This window comes from Theropithecus gelada, chromosome 14 (genome assembly GCF_003255815.1).
Source record: "Theropithecus gelada isolate Dixy chromosome 14, Tgel_1.0, whole genome shotgun sequence".
In the NCBI taxonomy this organism is placed as follows: domain Eukaryota; kingdom Metazoa; phylum Chordata; class Mammalia; order Primates; family Cercopithecidae; genus Theropithecus; species Theropithecus gelada.
This window is the reverse complement of record NC_037682.1, coordinates 100,733,268-100,756,708: the sequence shown is the minus strand read 5'-3', so window position 1 is coordinate 100,756,708 and position 23,441 is coordinate 100,733,268.

The following is a 23,441-nucleotide window of genomic DNA, read 5'->3' as shown; positions in this document are numbered from 1 at the left end:
TTAGGTCTAACATTTAAGTCTTTAATACATCTTGAATTAATTTTTGTATAAGGTGTAAGGAAGGGATCCAAGTTCAGCTTTCTACATATTGCTAGCCAGTTTTCCCAGCACCATTTATTAAATAGGGAATCCTTTCCCCATTTCTTGTTTCTCTCAGGTTTGTCAAAGATCAGATAGTTGTAGATGTGTGGTATTATTTCTAAGGACTCTGTTCTGTTCCATTGGTCTATATCTCTGTTTTGGTACCAGTACTATGCTGTTTGGGTTACTGTAGCATTGTAGTATAGTTTGAAGTCAGGTAGCGTGATGCCTCCAGCTTTGTTCTTTTGGCTTAGGATTGTTTTGGCAATGCAGGCTCTTTTTTGATTCCATATGAACTTTAAAGTAGTTTTTTCCAATTCTGTGAAGAAAGTCATTGGTAGCCTGATGGGGATGGCACTGAATCTATAAATTACCTTGGGCAGTACGGCCATTTTCATGATATTGATTCTTCCTATTCGTGAGCATGGAATGTTCTTCCATTTGTTTTTGTCCTCTTTTATTTCATGGAGCAGTGCTTTGCAGTTCTCCTTGAAGAGGTCCTTTACATCCCTTGTAAGTTGGATTCCTAGGTATTTTATTCTCTTTGAAGCAATTGTGAATGGGAGTTCATTCATGATTTGGCTCTCTGTTATTGTTGTATAAGAATGCTTGTGATTTTTGCACATTGATTTTTGTATCCTGAGACTTTGCTGAAGTTGCTTATCAGCTTAAGGAGATTTTGGGCTGAGATGATGGGGTTTTCTAAATATACGATCATGTCATCTGCAAACAGGGACAATTTGACTTCCTCTTTTCCTAATTGAATACCCTTTCTTTCTTTCTCCTACCTGACTGCCCTGGCCAGAACTTCCAACACTATGTTGAATAGGAGTGGTGAGAGAGGGCACCCCTGTCTTGTGCCAGTTTTCAAAGGTAATGCTTCCAGTTTTTGCCCATTCAGAATGATATTGGCTGTGGGTTTGTCATAAATAGTTCTTATGATTTTGAGATACATCCCATCAATACCTAATTTATTGAGAGTTTTTAGCATGAAGGGCTGTTGAATTTTGTCAAAGGCCTTTTCTGCATCTATTGAGGTAATCATGTGGTTTTTTTGTCTTTGGTTCTGTTTATATGCTAGATTACATTTATTGATTTGAGAATATTGAACCAGCCTTGCATCCCAGGGATGAAGCCCACTTGATCATGGTAGATAAGCTTTTTGATGTGCTGCTGGATTTGGCTTGCCAGTATTTTACTGAGGATTTTTGCATCAATGTTCATCAGGAATATTGGTCTAAAACTCTTTTTTTGTTATTGTGTCTCTGCCAGGATTTGATATTAGGATGATGCTGGCCTCATAAAATGAGTTAGGGAGGATTCCCTCTTTTTCTACTGATTGGAATAGTTTCAAAAGGAATGGTACCAGCTCCTCCTTGTACCTCTGGTAGAATTCAGCTGTGAATCCGTCTGGTCCTGGACTTTTTTTGGTTGGTAGGCTATTAATTATTGCCTCAGTTTCAGAGCCTGTTATTGGTCTATTCAGGGATTCAACTTCTTCCTGGTTTAGTCTTGGGAGGGGGTATGTGTCCAGGAATTTATTAATTTCTTCTAGATTTTCCAGCTTATTTGCATAGAGGTGTTTATAGTATTCTCTGATGGTAGTTTGTATTTCTGTGGGGTCAGTGGTGATATCCCCATTATCATTTTTTATTGTGTCTTTTGATTCTTCCCTCTTTTCTTCTTTATTAGTCTTGCTAGCAGTCTATCCATTTTGTTGATCCTTGCAAAAAAACAGCTCCTGGATTTATTGATTTTTTGAAGGGTTTTTTGTGTCTCTATCTCCTTCAGTTCTGCTCTGATCTTAGTTATTTCTTGCCTTCTGCTAGCTTTTGAATATGTTTGCTCTTGCTTCTCTAGTTTTCATTGTGATGTTAGGGTGTCAATTTTAGATCTTTCCTGCTTTCTCTTGTGGGGATTTAGTGCTATAAACTTCCCTCTACACACTGCTTTAAATGTGTTCCAGAGATTCTGGTTTGTTGTGTCTGTTCTCGTTGGTTTCAAAGAACGTCTTTATTTCTGTCTTGACTTCGTTATGTACCCAGTAGTCATTCAGGAGCAGGTTGTTCAGTTTCCATGTAGTTGAGCGGTTTTGAGAGAGTTTCTTAATCCTGAGTTCTAGTGTGATTGCACTGTGGTCTGAGAGACAATTTGTTATAATTTTTGTTCTTTTACATTTGCTGAGGAGTGCTTTACTTCCAACTACGTGGTCAATTTTGGAATAAGTGTGATGTGGTGCTGAGAAGAATGTATATTCTGTTCATTTGGGGTGGAGAGTTCTATAGGTGTCTATTAGGTCCACTTGGTGCAGAGCTGAGTTCAATTCCCAGATATCCTTAACTTTCTGTGTCATTGATCTGTCTACTGTTGACAGTGGGGTGTTAAAGTCTCCCATTATTATTGTGTGGGAGTCTAAGTCTCTTTGTAGGTCTCTAAGGACTTGCTTTATGAATCTGCGTGCTCCTGTATTGGGTGCACATATATTTAGGATAGTTAGCTCTTCTTGTTGAATTGATCCCTTTACCATTATGTAATGGCCTTCTTTGTCTCTTTTAATCTTTGTTGGTTTAAAGTCTGTTTTATCAGAGACAAGGATTGTTACCTACTCAAGCCTCAGCAATGGCAGGCACCCCTCCCCCAGCCTCACTGCCACCTTGCAGTTTGATCTCAGACTGCTGTGCTAGTGATGAGCGAGGCTCCATGGGCATGGGACCCTCTGAACCAGGCTCGGGATATAATCTCCTGGTGTGCCATTTGCTAAGACCGTTGGAAAAGTGCCATATTAGGGTGGGAGTGACCCGATTTTCCAGGTGCCATCTGTCACAGCTTCCCTTGGCTAGGAAAGGGAATTCCCTGACCCCTTGCACTTCCCGGGTGAGGCGATGCCTCGCCCTCCTTTGGCTTATGTTGGGTGGGCTACACCCATTGTTCTGCAACCACTGTCTGACAAGCCCAGTGAGATGAACCTGGTACCTCAGTTGGAAATGCAGAAATCACCCGTCTTCTGTGTCGCTCACACCGAGAACTGTAGACTGGAGCTGTTTCTATTCGGCCATCTTGGAACTGCCTCTTTTTTGTTTTTTAGTGACTTGCCCAGACTAATTCTTGACGCTCATTCCCTACAATACACACAGTTGCAGCCTCTAAGCTCCCTGCTTGGATTATTTGCCTTGCTTTCAACTTTCTCCCATTTTTAGGTGTCACCCTTGGATCAGTATAAACCCACTTTTTCGTCAAAAGTTGAACTTAAGTCCCCCTAGTAAGTTAGATATGTGCTCTTTACCATTAAAAGTGTATGTGGCTGACAGATTGTTTTCACAGTTCAGAAGTTTGCAGTTTTGTCCCATGTTCAGCCAGGGCCTAGCAGCCCAAAGTTCCTTCACCATTCTCAGGTGACTGCTTCACCTGAGCAGTCACAGCTTTGGGTATGCAGGCAGTCTTTCAGACTACCAGGGAAGACTATAATTTTATTTTGAAGTGTAGATTCCTAGGAGTCACCCCTGGTTCAGAGTAGCTTATTACATAATCACTGCTGGTTATGGGTTATGTTTAAATCGCTTAACCCAATCAGGCTCCCACATTTTGCTGATGGATCTGTGTATGGCTTGGGTAATGCTTTCAGGTCTACTCCATATTCCACTTTGATTGCTCCTCAGTGGGTACAGGCACATGTGCACAATATTTTGGACCTCCAGGGATGTGACCCAGGAGGGTTCTCCTCTGTTATCTCCTTCTCTGCTAGTAGTATCACAGAACTACCAACCGCTCTTAATTGCTCGCTACCAAGATATTGTCTTCCACAGAACCTTTATGGGTGAACTTCTCCATACTTTGCTCCAAATAAAGTTAGTCCCCTCAAGCAGAGTTGTGGGTTAGCTGTCCTTAAATCCTGCCTCTTCTCCTAGGCAGAACATCTGTACCACTTTAGTGGAGCTGGGGAGAGGACGGTACCTCACTTCTCCCGGAGTGACACCATTGCTCTAGGAGTGGTGCATAGAGGAGGAGGGGTGGAAGGGAGTAGTCCCTCATCTTATAGGCTTTCACCTGCTGGGACGAAGCCTTCCTCCTACAAGCAGACTGGGGTGGGGGCACTTGGGCCCCCCGTATTCTTAGCCTACATTGCCTAGAACATAGCCCCTGCCCTATAAGTGGCAGCTGGGTGAGAGATGGTAGCACCAATCCTCTCAGCAGCACCTGTCTAAAATAGTGCTATATGACATGGACTGGGGGGGGTGGAAGGCATGTAAGAGACACTGGCAGCCCAAGAATGCACCAATGGCCCTAAACTGGGAGCTGCAGGGAGAAAGCCTCCGTCTTCTTGGCTGTATCTGCCCAAAGCAGAGCACCCATAGTGGAGTTTCTGTCACATGGGGCTGGGAGAGGGGAGGATGGGCATAAGTTCTAGATTAAACATTACAGACTCTCACTGTTCTTATTGATATTTGGTAGATTTTCTTGAATATTTCTTTATTCATTGTGTGTTCTAAGGACAATTTCCAGAGATTTTAAGTGGCTTTTTGATATATGTAATTTTTATCAGTTACATGGTTCTTTTGCTGGGGAAAGGGTCCGCTGAGCCCCTCCATACCACCACCCTGGTAGTCCCAATCCTGACTCATGTTTTAAAACAGTAATTTTCCCTGTTTTCTGAAAAGGAAGAGTAGAAGCAATAAAGTTACATATTAAAATACCTATCACTATTATTTATCTACACAATGTCTTTAATACAGTCTGAAGCACAGTCGTGCTCACAAATGTTAGCTTCTGTTTCCGTTTCCATGGATTGGGGTCCTTCAAGAGAAGGACTGTTCCCCAGTGAGGGGAACCTAGGTGTTCTGAAATAGCCCCCCAAAATGTTTTTTGTGTTTCAAAGTCAACTTCCATTTTCAACCAAGGTTTTCCAACCCCAAGACAGCCAGCTGCCAACTCTCCTCAAACTACCCTACTCCTCCTGTTAAGAGGCCCTTGAACTTCCTGATCAGGTCCTGACCCAGATTCCCACCTTCCTTCCCAGCTCACAATTTTCCCTCTTTGCTTCAGATTTCTCAGTCTCAATGCTCATCCTGTTTGCAGAAGCACCTGCCAGTTCCAGCTTAGGTTTTCCCACCTTGATACCTACAACCTCCTCCTGTGATTATTGCTGACTCCTATAAGCCTCATCTCATTTGCCCCACCCACTGGTTCCCAACTCCTAATATGATCCATTCAATCAGCTGCCTCTGGGCCTCTCATCGGCTTTACTCTTGTCTTTCTGTTTCCACTTATCTCTGGCTCTATTTTCCCCAAGACACCTGAGCTAGCTCTTGACCCTGGTGTTCACTGGCTCTTGCTGCTGACCCACACACCTGAATTGTATTCATTATTTATTCCTTCTTCCAACTTCCCTGACAGATTCTGCCTCAGGAACTTCTTAATAAGCCTTGAGTATCAAGCCTCTGCCTTCTCCCACAACCCAACCAACTCTAGATGTCTCACTTGGTTTCAGCTACTAGTTCCTGGTGCTCAGGAACCTCAGATCTACTATCCCATTATCCTGTACTTTTAATCTGGTCTTCTCATCCTACTTATTTTACATCCAGGCTCTTTGTCCCAGTTGCTTGTCCTGTTGTCTATATTCCCAAGCCAAAAACGTACCTCCGTATCTGTTTGCCCTAGTGCTGTATAACTAACACTTTGCCACTCTACCTAGCATTAAGTACCGCATACAGAATAACCCAAAACAAAGATCCTTAGATCATATTGCTTCAAAATAAAAGTATCTGGAAAAGTATAGAATCAGACTATAAGGAAAACTCTTATCTAAAACAGTGCAAGCTTCATGAGAACAAGGATTTTATTTATCACTGTATACCCAGCACCTAAATCACAGTACGTTCTCACTAAATGTAGAATGAATGAATGAGTAAAAACTAAGTTCAATGGAATTCAGCTATAATGATTGGAAACACATTTTTGCCTTTGTATTCCAATTAGTCAAGACTGTTGGATATACTGGTTATGTTCATGTGTTGTCATACGTTATTTCTAAGACATTTCTGTGATCTTAGCACCTTGGGATAATGCATTCATTTATTCATTCTCCAGCATCTACCCCCACCCCAATCTCTAAGTTTTTTGTTTTTTGCTTTGAATTCTACTCAAATTGTTTGACATCATGAAATTTTGTTCACCATGATAGAGGTAGTCCAACCCTGATCTTCAGTTCCCTACTTAGAACATCATGACTTTGTTGAACCCAAAGGCAAGACAGGAGGGGTTTGGATGGAGGCCAATTTCCTGTGAAAATCCTGGCACAGATAAGAGCGTGGTTTAGGTGTTGGTCAGGTCTGAGGTTTTTTTGTTTTTCGTTGTTGTTTTTTGAGACCGTCTTTTTCTGTCGCCCAGGCTGGAGTGCAGTGGCGTGATCTCAACTGACTACAACTTCTGCCTCCTGGGTTCAAGCTGCTCTCCTGCCTCAGCCTCCCAAGTAGCCAGGGTTATAGGCATACACCACACTTGGCTAACTTTTTTTTTTTTTTTTTTTTTTTTTTGAGATGGAGTCTCACTCTGTCGCCAAGCTGGAGTGCAGTGACATGATCTTGGCTCATGGCAACCTCCACCACCGACAGTTCAGGAGATTCTCCTGCCTCAGCCTCCTGAGTAACTGGAATTACAGGCACCTGCCATCGGGCCTGGCTAATCTTTGTATTTTTAGTAGTGCCAGGGTTCTACCATGTTGGCCAGGCTGGTCTTGAACTCTGACCTTGTGATCCACCTGCCTCGGCCTCCCAAAGTGCTGGGATTACAGGTGTGAGCTACCACGCCCTGCCAGGTCTGAGTTTTCATGTAAAGTATTTGTCTTGCTCTATTATTAGCTCCAACAGGAACAGATGCTACCTACTATTACGTATTCTTCCCTCCACAGCCATGAACACCTGTGTCATGTTCTCTACGCTCCTCCTGATGTGAGCAGGAATCTGCTTGATATTTCTCTGAATTTGTGATGCTTTTCATCAATTTTCATTCAAATACAGAGCTTAAAGAAATGTAGCAAGCCTGAAAAAGTGGCAGAAATGATCCACTCTGTGTAAACACCATTAAAGAAGAAGATAATATATTGTAGCCATTTTCACTTATTTTTAATTTCTGACCACTAGTGTAAGTAATTTCTATTTTCTCCACCGAAGATGAACAAAAATTGATTTATTTTAGCCTGGTCTGGTGGGAGACCAAAGTGCATCTCTTTAATAGGTCATATTATCATAATTTAAATGAATGTTCTTTTATGGGTTTAAAAGTGACCATTTTTATCCCTGGTGATCTTTGCAGTAACTTTTAAAAGGCTGAAATTTAGGATTTAGAAATCCCTAAGGAAAAAGGGTGCTAAGTTTAATTAATTTAAGTCACGTTTTTGGGTGTATGACATTTTTCAATTTTATTTCGGCCAAGAAAGACACCAAAGTCACAGGCGCTACCACCACTCATCAGACACTCTTGGTCCTGGGGTCCCTTCAGGTCTTTTGAGAAACTTTTCTTTATAAAATAATCTAAACAATAACAAGCAATTCCCACCGAGAGTACTTTTTATCTCTGTATCACATCAAAATAGCTAACACTTCGCAATAATATAAGTAACTCCATGTTCAAACACATGGTGGGGGTGAGGAGGCGGGAGCTGGTAACATTTCTCCCGCCTATCACCTCCCCTTACCTGGCTCAGTCTCTTACTTGCATCCATACTGTATAGCTATGACCAGGTGGAATTCTGGGTTTAAGTCTACCTTACCCTGCTGTCTATGAATTGAAGGGTACCAAATAGTGGCCTTCCTGCTTGGCTTTGAAATGCATATATCGAAAGAGTTGCAATCCAGGAGGCCACCTAATATAATCTTCTTCCTCAGGTTCAAATCCATTATACAATTCCCCCACATTAAGGGGTCTTATGCACAAAACTCCTCCAATCAAAGGTAATTCCTTAGTAGCATTACTTAACAATCACATAAACAATAATAAATCAGAATAGCTTCCTCAAGGCCATAGTTTAAAAGCTTAAGAGTAGATCCCTTAGAATTCATATAATCACTAAGATGACCTGAATGAGGAACAGCTGAGTCTTCACTGAACTACAACCGTATTAACCACCAGGATTAGGAAAAAAAAAAAAGAGTCCTGACTTAGACCTAGCCCCCAGATAGGACGCAGAAATAAAATAGAAATCCTCAGCAGTGCAGGAAGTTTATATCATGGACAGGAAAGTACTGGGGCTGGTGCATAAATACATGTTTAGGCAGATTGCTCCTGAGTGGCAGGAAACAAGATGGTGTCTAAGTTAGGAGAACAAGGATAGGAAGAAAAGGAATCAGGCCAGATGGCAGAAATCTATGCCAGCCAGTCTGCAGCTCCAGGATAGATGTCTGAGATGAAACGGATTTCATGCTAAATCACTTTCTCAACTAATTTATTGAGATGCTTAAGGAACCTGCCCTTTGAAAACTCTTTTACTCAGTTTGTATTTCCTTTCATTTCACTTTATGTTTTTAAGATCCAGTCTCCTGAAATCACTCAATATCCTATACTGACATTCAATTTCCTAAATCTAACATCTGAAATAAGAAACAGGTGGGCTTAGATGGAGTATTCCATTAGACCCACCCCTCGGTATTTCACATACTTCAAAAAACAGCTAAGTAAACTTTGTGCACCCTTTGGTTTCATAAACAGGGACTACAAATGATGCAAGCTGAACAAGCTCACTCTGGAGGGCAAATACTCCTCCGGTGTCTTTATGAAAATGAGACTCAAGAATTAGAATAAATGGGAAAGAAAGGATTCCTGACAGAAAGTTTCCCTTAAATATCAGTATTGAGGCAGGCAGTAGTTCCCAATGTGTTACAACCATTTGTGCAAGAAGAACTTTCTGCATAACCCTCAATTATAAAAGAGATAAAGGTTTGGATGCTCCAGTTGAAGTGACCCTGAGGAACCCTCAACTTCAGAGTCTGTCTCCCTTCATCATCTTCTCCCCACGGTTTCTTCCTTAGTAGCTGCTTCTGAGGTGCATCTGCAGAACCCAAGGGCTATAAAAAAATATGATTTGAAAAATACTGGCTAGTAGTTAAAAGTACAGGCTTTAGAATCAAGAAATCCTAGTTCCAAATCCCAACTCTCCCATTTATCACCTGCATGAATTTGTGCAAATTAACCTAAGCTTCCATTCCTCATCTATGAAATGCAGATAGTAATAGCAACCTCTAGGGCTGTTTTGGAGGTTATATAACAGAACGCATGTGAAATATTTAGCATTGCCTGGTCTATAATAAGAATTCAATAAATGTCAGACATTATTAAGATGACACATTCTAAAGAACTTTAAGAATTCTAATACAGAAATTTTTTAAAGTAGAGGTAACAGTGTAAACTGTTGCCCTTGAAATCTTCTAGAATATTTCCCCAGTTATGTTCAGCAGAACATTATCCCCATGAAATATTTCATGAATATAAAGCCTGTGGTCAAATCTGTTAGGAAGATCTTATGTCTAGTAAAGCCTCCCAGAAATTCACAATGCATAATAAAGGCCCAATGTCTGGGGCAGAAGCCCATTAGTCACATGATAAATTTTCATCTTAGAAAGATCCCTCTTGCTGGAGAGGGGAGAATGGAATAGAGCAGACAGGACTAATGACAAGGACACTAGTTACGAAGCCATTGCAGTAATCCAGGGGAGAGGTAATGGTGGCCTGAACCAGGGAGGAGTAAAGAAAATTGATCCAATTCAAGAGGGAGTAGGGGAGAGGGCAAGGAATGTGACAGAGTCCACGATGAAACCCAGGCATCTGGCCTGGAAAATGCGATCAGTGGTGGTGTCATCAATGCAAATGAAATACAAGCGCAGGGCCAGATTGGGGACAGATGAGTTTCATTTTGCACTAATGAGTTTGAGATGCATATATTACACATATTTTTCATTGCAAGTTACAGAAACCTCATTCAAACTTAAAAGGGGCTATATTAACTGTAACTGGGAAAGAGAGGGGTGACTTGATCTTGGGAATAACTGGCACTGGGGACTTGAGCTTCTCTCAGAGCCACTCTTCTCTGCCTATTCCCTTGTATCTGCCTGTGCGTTGGTTTCATTCTCTTCTCCTGGGGATGGGCTACAGAAGCTCTGATTTAAAGCTGAACTATCAGAGACAAAAAATAACTCTTTTCCACCAACTTGTTAGTAGAATATCATGGGTAAGGTCTTGGATTGTCTGGCATGGGTTAACATTCCCTACCCTGCATGGTCAAGGGCTGTGATTGGCATGGGAAAGAAGCAGTTTTCTCAAAGAACTGGTTCTATATCCAGTAGGAGAAATGAATTCAGAAAACAAAGAAGGCATTCACTATAGGATACCTATACATCACCCAAATGATACTATATAATAAGCAATTGAATTATAAGTTAATATTTAAACTTTTTGAAGGATATTTATCAAAATACTATCATCGAACACTCTGATACATGGTTCTATATTCTTTTATTATAAAAATTTTGATAATATTAAGAGAGTTCCTTGCCATTTACAAAACCCTTTCTCTCTCCCTCCCTGTAACCATCAAAACAATGCATGAAAGAGGTATTACCAACCCTATTTTACAGGTGACATGGAGCTAAGACACAGAGAGGTTAAGTGACTTGTGGAGCCAGTACTTTGGAGTCCGAGTCTTTGGATATTAAATTTCATGTGTAGTGTGGCTACAAATTTAATGCACATCTTAACTCTGAGGTACAGGTCTAGTCTTGCTAGTACCTAGTCACTTTTCAGGGGGCTGAGTGTGGAATGAATGAGGAGAGAAGTGTAAGTCCCATTTGGTTAAAACTTAGCCCACACATATAATTTAAATACTTCTTTTAGGTAGGCTCTGTCTGTGGGGAAAATTAAAGTGTTCACTAGCTCTTCCTCCCCCATAAAATGTCACTTTATTACATGGAATAAAGTATGTGGTTCATAGCAGTGTTTGATTAAGGGGAGGACAGTGTCCTCTGGCTCTACGGGACACTGGGGCAACGTCACTTGTCCACCCTATGGCTGGTGTCTTCTTCTTTCTGCTTGGCAAGAGCTCTGTACCAACCTGATTAAGTACAGAACCCCTCAGCCCTCCCTGAGGCTAGAGAAGCCTTGATGATCTGACTGCTCCTCCCATCTGCCTCAACCCGGAAAATACGCTCTGCAACCTTTTCTCAAAACCACTATTCCCTTTGATAAAGTCACTCCTATGGATAAATTCCCTAGCTGGACCCTCAGCTAAGTCTGATACTTGTCTATACCACAAGGGACTTAAGGAAGGCTTAGACAAACTGAAAATTCGAAGCTTCTCAGCCTGACCATACAGCAACACCAAATTCTTTTTAGGTTTAGTGACATCTTCAGCTGGTATAGGCCAGCTGAATGGATGAGTTCCAACTAAGGAACACAGGTGGAAGAGCCCCCTTCCTCTGGGTTGCCCTCACTCCTCTAAAACTCATCCCCTTCTTGGCTTAAGCTCAGAGAAGAGAAAAATAGGGACATACAGCGATCGTACCTCTTTCCTACTCTACCTCTCCCCCATCCTCCCATATGCCCTGCACTGCAAGGGGTGAGGTTTTCACTAGTGCTTTTCAAAGTTCAGTGCGCATCAGAATCACCCAAAAGGACTTGTTAAAAAGAAAAAGAAAAAAAAATAGATTGCTGAGCCCTATCTCCGGGGTTTCTGCTCTAGTAAGTCCGATGTGAAACCGGGGAATTTGCATTTCTAACAAGTTCCCAAGCCATACTGATACTGCTGGTCTGGGGACAACACTGAAAAGCAGTGCCACAGGTCATTCTTCCCCTCCAACCTGTGGCTAACTCGTTGCAAACAAAGGGATGTTTTCTACAGCTTGAAAAAACCCTATGCTTTAAATCCTCTTGATTAAGGGTGCTCTCTTTCTCTTACATATGAGGAGAACTTTAAGCTATGGGTCTTACAGGCTTAGCCCTTGATTTGTTAAATAGAACCTAGCTTAATTTCATAAATCTTTTCTGAAACTAAAATGCCTGGTTTTACTGCATCCTATTAAATATTTCATGTATCAGAAGCTGAACATTACTCTGTACATTCCTGTTCATCTTTGCATTCCCATATGACAATCCTAGCATACCTACAGATAGATGGACATCCTTAGCTGAGTGAGGAGCAAGTCACAGTCAGAAAGAAAAAAAAAGAAAAAAAAAATCACATTATTTTCAAAAATCTACCCCTTAGATATATTTTTTGCCACTGGAATTGTAGAAAAATCCTTTCTTTCCAAACAAATTTTCTTCCTTCAATTATAGCTACATACTCATGGTGCCTCCTCTCTGGACACAGAAGCTGAATACTTAACTGGAGGTTCCTTTTTGTTGTTTCTCTTAGCTGATATTTTCTAGATAACTGTTTCTCTTAACCAACTTTTTAGTCCTCTTTATTCCTGGATTCTTGTTCTTTTGCATGCTTATACAATTTTTAAGAAAAAAACAAACGAAAAATTGGAAGGTGCCTGTGTCTTTCATTACCTACCAACACAAGCACTATGAAAGTTTGTTTTGAAAAAGTCATCCTTTCTCAGCTGTCCTGGAGGGAAGGGAAAAGGTCTGTATCCAAGTTTTATGAGAAAGAAGCAGGGCCCTAACCCAGAATTAGGTGGTGTCCAGGATAACTAAAGGAGAAGCCCTGTTCTCAAGTGGGAGGATGCAAAAACAGAAAGGGGTGTTTGGGGACTAATTGGGCAACTATCCTTCTCCCGACTAAAGCTCACTAAGGAGAGGGAGCAGGGATGGTGATCCTAATTTGGATAACTTGAGGATTTCCTCCAAAAGTCCCTCTGTTCCCAAAGTGCTTCTCCTCCCAACACCGTAAACACTTTTTTTTTCAGGTTGTCATTGGTCTCCAGATGTGCCCTTACAAAGGCCTATCCTCCTAGTAGGTATGCCACATCCAGAACAAGAGCATTTGGACAGGACAAAGGAGTAAAGGCGAGCATGGCTCATGAGTGCTACCCAGAATAGGTGAACCCAGGTTTGGGGTCCCCTGGAAGCCAGAAAACAGCATGAGGCTGTGGGAGAGCAGGGAAGAGCTAGAGCTAAAACTCCAAAAAGAGCAGAGGCAGGTATGGTATCCTCTACACTGGTAAGGCTCAGAAGCTGCTAAAATAGCAGCATCTCAGACTCCATTCACATCTGAGGGTCATAACCCTGGAGTTGTGCAGTGCACAACCTGGGCAGCCACATGCAACAGCCCCTGTCCTTTGAAGGCCAAAATAAATCACTAAAAGGAGGAGAAATTGAGTGCTCGTGGGTCTCAATCTCTTTCATTCTGTACAAAATGAAGCCTCCCTGAGAAAATATTAAATCACAAGAATTGCCAAGTTGGACGAAAACTGGCATGGTTTTCTTGAAAAGCCTTAATTTATGAGGTTAACTGCCAGAACTGCACACAGCCTTCAGGCTGAACAAGGACAAAAACATCCAGCTTTCAACTGCTGGCCTTGCTTACCTAAAGCTTTTAAAGAGAATCAAATAATAAGAGCCAAAGACCAGCAGGGGGAAAAAATGTTTTTCCACTGAATCCTAGAAAGGGCTACGGTAGGAGAAGACCCCAGTTAGAGGAAACTGACGCACCCTAGTATGTATCTGAGACAGCCTCCCTCCAGAGAGTTCTACAGCACCTCCCTCTTCTCCAGGAGGCCACTGAGCTCCCATCTGGGACCTGGGTGTCCTACTGCACTCCTCCAATTGACTATTCTCTGTCCATGGAAGAACATCTGTGATTTTTTTCACTGTGTTCAAAAACAATGCAGCAAAATTGTCATTAGCAGTTTATAGAAAGACAACTGTGTCAAAAGGTCAACTTTCCCGACTGTGCTGTAAACTAGTACTAATTAGCCAGGTGACCTTAGGCAAGTCGCTTCTCTCTGGCCTCAGGCTGTTTACCTAAAGAATTGGGGATCAGACTTTGTACTATCTATAGATAGTCCAGCTCTAGCACTGCATTCTATGTAAGATTAGTCCAGCTCTAACACTGCATTCTATGTAAGATTCTCTATCGTTCTTTCCACATTTTTCCCACGCCTATACAAAACTTACCATTGCTCTTATTTGATGAGGGCAAGAGTCTTTGCAAAGGCAAACATAAGAAGGAAATCAGACAACCACTTCTGACATAGTCTCCTGTAGAATTTCTTTGTAAAGTTCACCCTCAGTGTCTTTCATTAAACATCAGGCACAAAACTGCATGTATAAAATTAAAGCAATCTACTGTCCAGCAATCTGTAAGCATCTTTTGAGCTGAAGCAATTTGTTGTTCCCCTATTCTGTGCACAGTGAGACCTCTCTGAGCCTCTCTCAAAAGGCAGGCAATCAAAAGGCAGAAGTCTTATCTCACCTCACCCCACCAGGCATTGTGGCAACCCCTCCACCCATCATGTTCAAGCAGGAGTTAGCAAAGCTCTGTCTACTCTTCTTCACCTGCACTTCAACCTAGGGGCAGGGTCTCCTGCAGCTTGCCAAGTGGAATATGGACCAAGCCAGAGCAGAAAGACATTGTGCTTTCAGGTTCTGAGAAGACATGATGAACAATGAGAAGCCCTTTTGAGCGTCTTGGGCCCTACCTTTTAAGTTTCCATTCAGCCTGAGATGAATTCGAGCTGCTCTAGGAAGAGATCTGCTCTTTCCATCTTCCTTCCTGGGCTCTTGTTTTCCTGGGAGTTGCTAAGGATGCTCATGAAATTCCCACCCCATCCCTGCGTTTTTTTGTGACAGCATCACTCTAATTCATTGAATAAGCTCTGTCATAAAGAATAACAGACAGCAAAAAAACAGACAACACATATTGATCAATTCCTATGTATTTCAGGTGCGTGCCTGGTACCTTCTCAAGTTATTTTCACAATAACCCTATCAGGTCAGTACTGCCTTAACTCCACTTTACGGAAATAACACCAGAAGCCAGAGAAATTAATTCTCCCTCTTTCACACAGCTAATAAGCAGAATGGGGATTTGTCTTAGTCTATTTTTGCTGCCATAACAAAATACCTGAAGCTGGGTGATGTATAAAGAACAGAAATTTATTTCTTACAGTTCTGGAGGCTGGAAAGTTCAAAATCAAGGCACCAGCAAGTTGGGCGTTCAGTGAAGGCTGCTGTCTGCTTGAAACACAGAGCCTTGTTGCTGTGTCCTCTGGAGGGAAGGAACTCCGTGTCCTTACAGAAGGCAAAGGGTAAGTGAACTGAGCAGCCCGTGAATGCTCTTTATAGAGGCCTTAATCTCATTCACCTGGAAGGAGCCCTCATGTCTCTTACCTCTTAAAGGCCCCACCTGTTAAAATCATCAAATCAGCCATTAAGTTTCAACACCTGAGTTTTGGAAGGAACACATGCAAACCATAGCAGAATTAGAACCCAGGAAGTCTGAGGACACAGCCTGCATGCTCTACTTCTCTGCTACGCTGTGTAAGCCAGACCTTTCCCATGTCCCGGCTTCAACAACCTTTCCCCATAATTGGGGTCGCCTAAGGTTTGCCTACGGGCTTCAAAGAATCTAGACCCAACCTTGATCTCAGGGGTAGGTAGTAAAGGAATTATTTGTATGGCTCTTTATATATACACATAGTACCAAGATACCTTTCCTTGTGGCTCCAGCCTTGATTACGTGCTCTAAATACACAGCTAAGTTCCTTACTTATTCCTGGGCCAGAGTCCCTGTTGTAAATTATTTATTACTTACATAGCCCTTAACTCATTCATTGCACAAATATTTTTGATTACGTATTACATGCCAATCATGAAAAAGAAAAAACACAACCCATTAACAAATATGTTATATCCATTTCACAGATTGGAAAACAGAAATTTCCTGCCACCCTACATCTAGTAAACAGCAGATCTAGCATTTAATTCCAGGTCTTCCTCTTTAAGAAATTTGGACCCTGCCTTATTCTTGCCACTCTTCTCCTTGACGCTTATATTGTTTTCCAAACAACCAATTCTCTAATTTTCTGACAGCAAATGAGTGTCCAAGTCATTTCTGACACTGACCATCTAGAGTTGGTGCAAACTCCACAAGTCTCCGTTCCACGAGATGCCAGCTGCAAAAGGAGTCCCCAAGACACCTGCCTCGGACCAGTCAATTACAAGTTCCAGGGTTCCCATGACCTGTCCTCAGGTCCAAGGATTTGCTAAAATGACTCAGAGAACTCAGGAAAACTCTATACTTATTATTTCAGTTTTCTTATAAAAGCTACAACTCAGAAACGACCAAATGGAAGAGACACATAAGGAAAGGTATGGGTTATGAAGGGAACGTGCAGAGCTTCCACGCCCTTGGCAGGTGCACCACTCCCCCAACATATCAGTGTGTTCATAAACCAAGAAGATCCCCCCTAGCCTTGTTGTTCAAAAGTTTTTTTATAAAGCCTTCCTTATGCTGACATGATTGATTGAACCATGGCACTGATGATTAAACTTAATCTCCAGCCCCCCTTTCCTCCCTAGAGGTTGAAGAGTGAGGCTGAAAATTCCAATCCTCTAATTACAATGTGTGGCCAGCCCCTCCCTTGAAACTATCTGAGGTGCCACCTTGAGTCTTCTCATTAGCATAAACTCAGATATGGCAAAATGGGGTTCCTTAAGAATAACAAAAGACTGGCCGGGTACTGTGGCTCACACTTGTAATCCCAGCACTTTGGGAGGCCAAGGCAGGCGGATCACCTGAGGTCAGCAGTCCGAGACCAGCCTGGCCAACATGGTGAAACCCTGTCTCTACTAAAAATACAAAAATTAGCCAGGCATGATGGCACACACCTGTAATCCCAGCTACTCAGGAGGCTGAGGCAAGAGAATCGCTTAAACCAGGGAGGCAGAGGTTGCAGTGAGCTGAGATCATGCCACTACACTCCACCTTGGGCAACAGGCATTTCAAAATAATAATAATAATAATAATAATGACAAAAGACAGTCCAATCAGTTAGGAAATTCTAATTTCTAAAGCTCTATGCCAGGAACTGAAGGCAAAGACCAAATTTATATATCCTTAATTGTACCATAACCCTCCAGGAACCACAGCTAAGGACTGAAACTCTGTTACCTGCCACCAGACTCCTTTGAAGAGAACTACCTGCCTAGTGTCTGTGAATGCTTCCTGGCCTCCCCATCAGTGTGTTCTGCACACCGTCAGGGGGCAGCCTGTCTGCTTACCTGGAAACTCTCCCTTCCACTAGGTTCTGTCTACTGGACTAGTCTTGCCCCAGAACCCACAGGCAGCTATGCCCCCTACCTCCCCACCCACCCAAGCCTGTCTCATTCCAGGGAACTTGTCTCCATCCAGGACTCCCCCACCCAGGTCTGTGCCTATAGGAGTTAACTGTGTCATATTTTGCCAGAGATGAATGTGATCCAGACGTGCCCAAAGGGCATTTGACTTTGTCAATTATGAACATGGCAGACCACAGACTTTGGCAATGAAAAGGTTAGAGAAAGAATTGGGTCAGTATAAATCACAGCAAGAAAAAAAAATCTATAGAGTATTAGATTTGGAGAATATTACTATCCAGTATTATTAGAACACCTATCTGGCCATGCTAGCTAGGGCTGTATCAGTGTTTCCATTATAAATCCTATTTTCAAGGGTTTATGACTTGCTGTAAAAATTCAATTGAAGCTGAGAAGCAACATACTGAGTTTGCAGTGCAAGAAGCAGTTTGATTCAAAGAAAAGATTAAAAATTGGGGAGAAATAAACAGAAAAGAGAAAAAGGAAACATGTTGTCTAAAAAAGAGGAAAGCTACAGAGCTGCCCTGCTCTTGTGCCCTCATGTGAATTAAAGATGATTTTGCTTTTAGATTTGAGTTTTCACAGGTTATTAACTCTTAGGTGGGAAGAGGCCTATACAGATACTAAAGCCAAATGCATTTAGTTGCAGCATGATGTTTTCTAGTTGGGAAAGGCGTGATAGTAGCAAAGGTAAAACCTTGTTCCACAGGGGGTCCTGCAGGGAACAGTGCTCTCCCATCCCAGACTGTATTCATGAAAACCCTCGAAGGATATATATTGAATCTTTCCTGGTTTAGTAAAAGCCAGATGTGATGGTTTCATTGATGTCAACTTAACTAAGGGATACCCAGAGAGCTTGTAAAACATTATTTCTAGATGTGTCTATGAGGGTGTTTCTGGAAGATATTAGCATTTAAGTTGGTAGACTGAGTAAAGAAGATCCACCCTCACCAGTATGGATGGGTTCCATCAATTGAGGTGATGAGAACCCAAACAGAATGAAAAAGCAGAGGAAAGGGGAATTCACTCTCTTTCCTGAAGCTGGGACATCCATCTTCTGCCCTTGGACATCAGAGCTCCAGGCTCACTCCCTTTACCCTCCCCACACTGTTCTCAAGCTTTTGGCTTTGGACTGAGAGCTATACTATCTATCAGCTCCCTGATTCTCAGGCTTTTTGACCCAGAAAGAATTACTCCACCAGCTTCCCTGGTTCTCCAGCTTGCAGACAGCATATGGCGGGACTTCTCAGCCTCCATAGTAGTATGAGCCAATTCCTACCATAAGTCCCCTCTTAAATATCTATATATACCTTGTTGCTTCTGTTCTCTGGAGAACCCTGACTAGTACAGTAGGGCACAGGAGATGCTCAGTAAGTTTATACTCTCTGATGAGGAAAACATTAGTTCCTGAAAATAAACCAGTCATCTATGTCTCTCTCTCTCTCTCTCTCTCTCTCTCTCTCTCTCTCTCTCTCTCCCTGGAGAGTACATTTTGAGGCAGGTGCTACAATTTGTCTACATCTGTGACTATTTATCCAGTTATCATTTCATTATAAAATAGCCCAGAAGATACTTTACCAGCATTACCCCTAACCCATACTTCCCAAGGAGAGAATGCTTCCGTTAGTTCAGAAATAGCATCTCCCAAATGTTGGAAGTGCATGCTTAGAATACACAGTTCACCGAAGCCTACCTTGCATATTTGATGATGGGTCTTTGGCCCCCTACCCCAATTTTCAATAAATAAATCTTGGGTTAGTTCAGGAGAGTAAGAAGAAGACAACATCCAGTCTTTGGGTCCAGACTTTCTCCATGGGAGGGAGTCCAGGGATGGCAATCTAATTGAAAGAAGAAAATATAAAACTTGTTTTGAAGCTGTGATTACAGCTGCTTAGATCATTTGATTGCTTAGAGAAGCTTTAAGGGAAAGCTGATAGAAATAATTAGGGGGACATTAATGCCTGTCCAATCTTTGCTGCCATTGCACAAGTGAGATTCTGTATTCAGGAGGATGATCTATCTGAAACTCATGGTTTAATCTCAAGTAGAAGGGCTGAATGAAAGGGAGATAGAATTTGTTTTTAAGTATCAGTGCAGTGCCAGACAGTATTCCAGTTGCTTTCTATATGTTATATCTTGTAAGCCTTATAAAAACCCCATGATATAGACATTAATATTCATGTCCATTTAAACAATGAGGAAATTAAGACTAACTCACCCAAGGTTAAGCCACAAAGTGGCAGAGGTAAGATTGAATCCACACCTTTCTGACTTCATAGCCTTTGATCTTTTCACATCAACTCCCAGCAATACTTGGATAAATTACAGAATGGAAATGAATTGGAGATGGTCTGAAAATTTCAAGCTTGATGTTATCTGGGATAGGACCGAGGAGAGGCCTGGTAATCATCTGCCCATAGGAAGGCTGACTTTAATTATGCAAATTCCTCGAACCTAGAAAAGTAAGGTTAAATTCAGAAAATAAAAAGCTCCTAGGATTGTTTAAATTAAAGCATTTACCCATCTTTTTTTTTTTTTTTTTTTTTTTTTTTTATTTGAGACGGAGTCTTGCTCTGTCACCCAGGCTGGAGTGCAGTGGCCGGATCTCAGCTCACTGCAAGCTCCGCCTCCCGGGTTCACGCCATTCTCCTGCCTCAGCCTCCCGAGTAGCTGGGACTACAGGCGCCCGCCACCTCGCCCGGCTAGTTTTTTGTAATTTTTAGTAGAGACGGGGTTTCACTGTGTTAGCCAGGATGGTCTCGATCTCCTGACCTCGTGATCCGCCCCTCTCGGCCTCCCAAACCATCTTGCTAATTTTATATGTGAGCAGTCTTTTTTTTTTTTTTTTTTTTTTTTTTTTTTTTGAGACGGAGTCTCGCTCTGCCGCCCGAGCTGGAGTGCAGTGGCCGGATCTCAGCTTATGTGAGCAGTCTTACTATGAACTCCGAAAGTTAAGAGCTTCCCACTTTCAAAGGCAGTGTTGGTAATTAAGCTATTGTCTCCCAGCTCCCCACCCACCCTGCTATACTCTGCTTTGCGATGTGACTGGGAGCCTGCAAAGGACATCTCTGCTTTGCCAGCCAGCACCCTGTTAGGCTTTGCCAACCAGAGGTGCTAGGAGGAAACTGGGAGACTGCAAGGGGCCTTCTGCCTCCTTCCTGCCTACTTTCTGTTCCTGCAGCAGTACTTGGTTCCAATTTCAAATGTTTCCCACACTCCCAGAACCAGCCTTATTGTACTCCCTCTGAGATACCAGGACCAGCCAGCTGTCTGGGGCCCCTTCTCCTAAATTGTAGATTCTTTATGTATATATAAAATTTAAGTTCTGGGGTACACGTGCAGAACATGCAGGTTTGTTACATAGGTATACAGTGCCATGGTGGTGTGCTGCATCCATCAACCCGTCATCTGCATTAGGTATTTCCTCTAATGCTACCCTCCCCTAGCTCCCCAACCCTCAACAAGCCCCGGTGTGTGATGTTCCCCTCCCTGTGTCCATGTGATCTCATTGTTCAACTCCCACTTATGAGTGAGAACATGCGGTGTCTGGTTTTCTGTTCTTGTGATAGTTTGCTGAGAATGATGGTTTCCAGTGTCATCCATGTCACTCCAAAGGACACGAACTCATCCTTTCTTATGACTGCATAGTATACCATGGTGTATATGTGCCACATTTTCTTTATTCTATGAACCTCAACCCGTTACCTCTGTCCTCCCAGCTCCAGAGTCACCTATGTGACTTCTGTGTCCCCTTTGCCTTTAACTATTTAAATATCTGTTTAATATATTTCTGTTATTAAATTCTCTCTTAAAATAATTGGTGTGGTTTATTTTCCCGAATGGGCCTAACTGATACAAAGTCCCCTGGAGGAAGCTTCTTTAACCTTTTTCTGAAGTTTCAGTCTCCTTGTTGTCTGAAAATTCTTTTTTATACTGTGTCATATTAAAAATTAACCTATTCTGTCCCCAGTATTTACTTATTATTTAACTCAGAGCATGATAACTTTTCTAAGGCTCAATTTCAGTATCTCTAAATCTGGGGTATAATACCTACCCTTAAGTTATCATAGGGACTAAATTAATCTATGTGTAAATATCCAGCACAATGGCTGGTGCATATAGATGCTTGTGGTGAATATATTTATGAGCACCTGAATCAAACCTTCTTTGAAGTTGATAACTGGTGATCTTCTCAGTGAAAAAATAAAAAATAAAAAATAAAAAACCGGCTGGGCACAGTGGCTCATGCCTGTAATCCCAGCACTTTGGGAGGCTTAGGCAGGTGGATCACCTGAGGTCAGGAGTTCAAGACCAGCCTGGCCAACATGGCAAAACCCCATCTCTACTAAAAATACAAAAATTAGCCAGGCGTGGTGATGCATGCCTGTAATTCCAGCTACTCAGGAGGCTGAGGCAGGAGAATCACTTGAACCCAGGAGGCGGAGGTTACAGTGAGCCAAGATTGCACCATTGCACTCCAGCCTGGGTGACAAGAGTGAAAATCCATCTCAAAAAAAAAAGAATAAATTCTTTTTTCACTTGATGAATTTTAAGTTGGGTTTCTCCCCTTTTCAACCAAGAATTCTGGATAACATTGCCCTCAAATTAATGTTAATTAATTTAAAATCCAAGACCCATTAAAATTTTAGTTTCAATCTGTTCTGGCTTCAATAGAGGTAGAGTATAGCTTACCACTGCCTTAACTAGAAAAACCAGGCATGTCGCAGAAAACTCTCAAATACCCTTCAACTATCTCTTCTTCAAGCTCAGTAATCCTAGTTGTTTCAACTTTTTGAAACACTGTTTGAAAAGTTCTTTTTGACTGCTATCTAAACCAGAACAGCACATCATGTTTTTTAAAATTTCTTGATGTAAGTCAAAGATATGAGATATGTAACTCCCCTCTCATATCGACAAAAGAAATGGCCAATGTGTCTAACCAGTGACATTTTGCCATCTCATCCAGTGGAGAGTAATGCAGAATAAACAGTCTGAAAATGAATCTTCTTGCACTTCAGATCTCCTCACTCCTCTCTCATGATCACCTTGATGTTTCTTATGCATTATTAGTGAAGGACTAATCGCATTTTAATGTTGTAGACTGGAGTTTAACTGTTAGTATAAAATTTAATGGTCCTAAGTACAGGGAACTAATTGCCTCCATGAAAATTTGATGTGACTCTGTCAGGTGTCCATCTGGATACAAGAATACCCCTACGGCCGGTGAGTTCATCAGTTTGCTAATTTTCTACAAGGGATTGGATTTTATTAACTTTTCTTGCCTCCATGGCAAGCTTAATCACACAGAGATTGGCGTGAGGCTTGGGGTAACATAAACTACACCAAATGGGCGGAGTCTTTAGATGTGCTGCAACTGGAGGAAACCTGACAAAATGCTGATAGTGGCAATAGTAACAGCAACAGCCACCCATACAGGCAAATAAAAATAGATTCTTGCTTTATGAACAGGAACCCCAGGCAAGTCTTTTAATATCTGTCCTCGGGTTTTTCATCTGTAAAAAGAAGTGATTGGAATAGATGTCTGAGGTCTTTTTCAGGACCAAAGTTTTGAGCTCTACATCCCAGAATGAGATTGGTTATTAAGTGATTTCACTCTATAAAAAAACATGGGGCCAGGCATGGTGGCTTACTCTTGTTATCCCAGCACTTTGGGAGGCTGAGGTGGGTAGATCGCCTGAGGTCAGGAGTTTGAGACCACCCTGGACAACGTGGTAAAACCCCTTCTCTACCAAAAATACAAAAAATTAGCTGGGCATAGTGGCGCATACCTGTAGTCCCAGCTACTGGAGAGGCTAAGGTAGAAGAATCGCTTGAACCTGGGAGTGGAGGTCGCAGTGAACTGAGATCACTCCATTATACTCCAGCCTGGGTGACAAGAACGAAACTCTGTCTCAAAAAAAAAAAAAAAAAAAAAAAAAAGACAAAGAAAGAAACATGGTAGAAACCATTATTCCCATTTTATACATTTTATAGTTATGTACATTTCAGCAGCAGCTCAAGGCATGACAGCCCAAACAAAAGAAAGATTTTCTTTATAAACCAGATAGTGC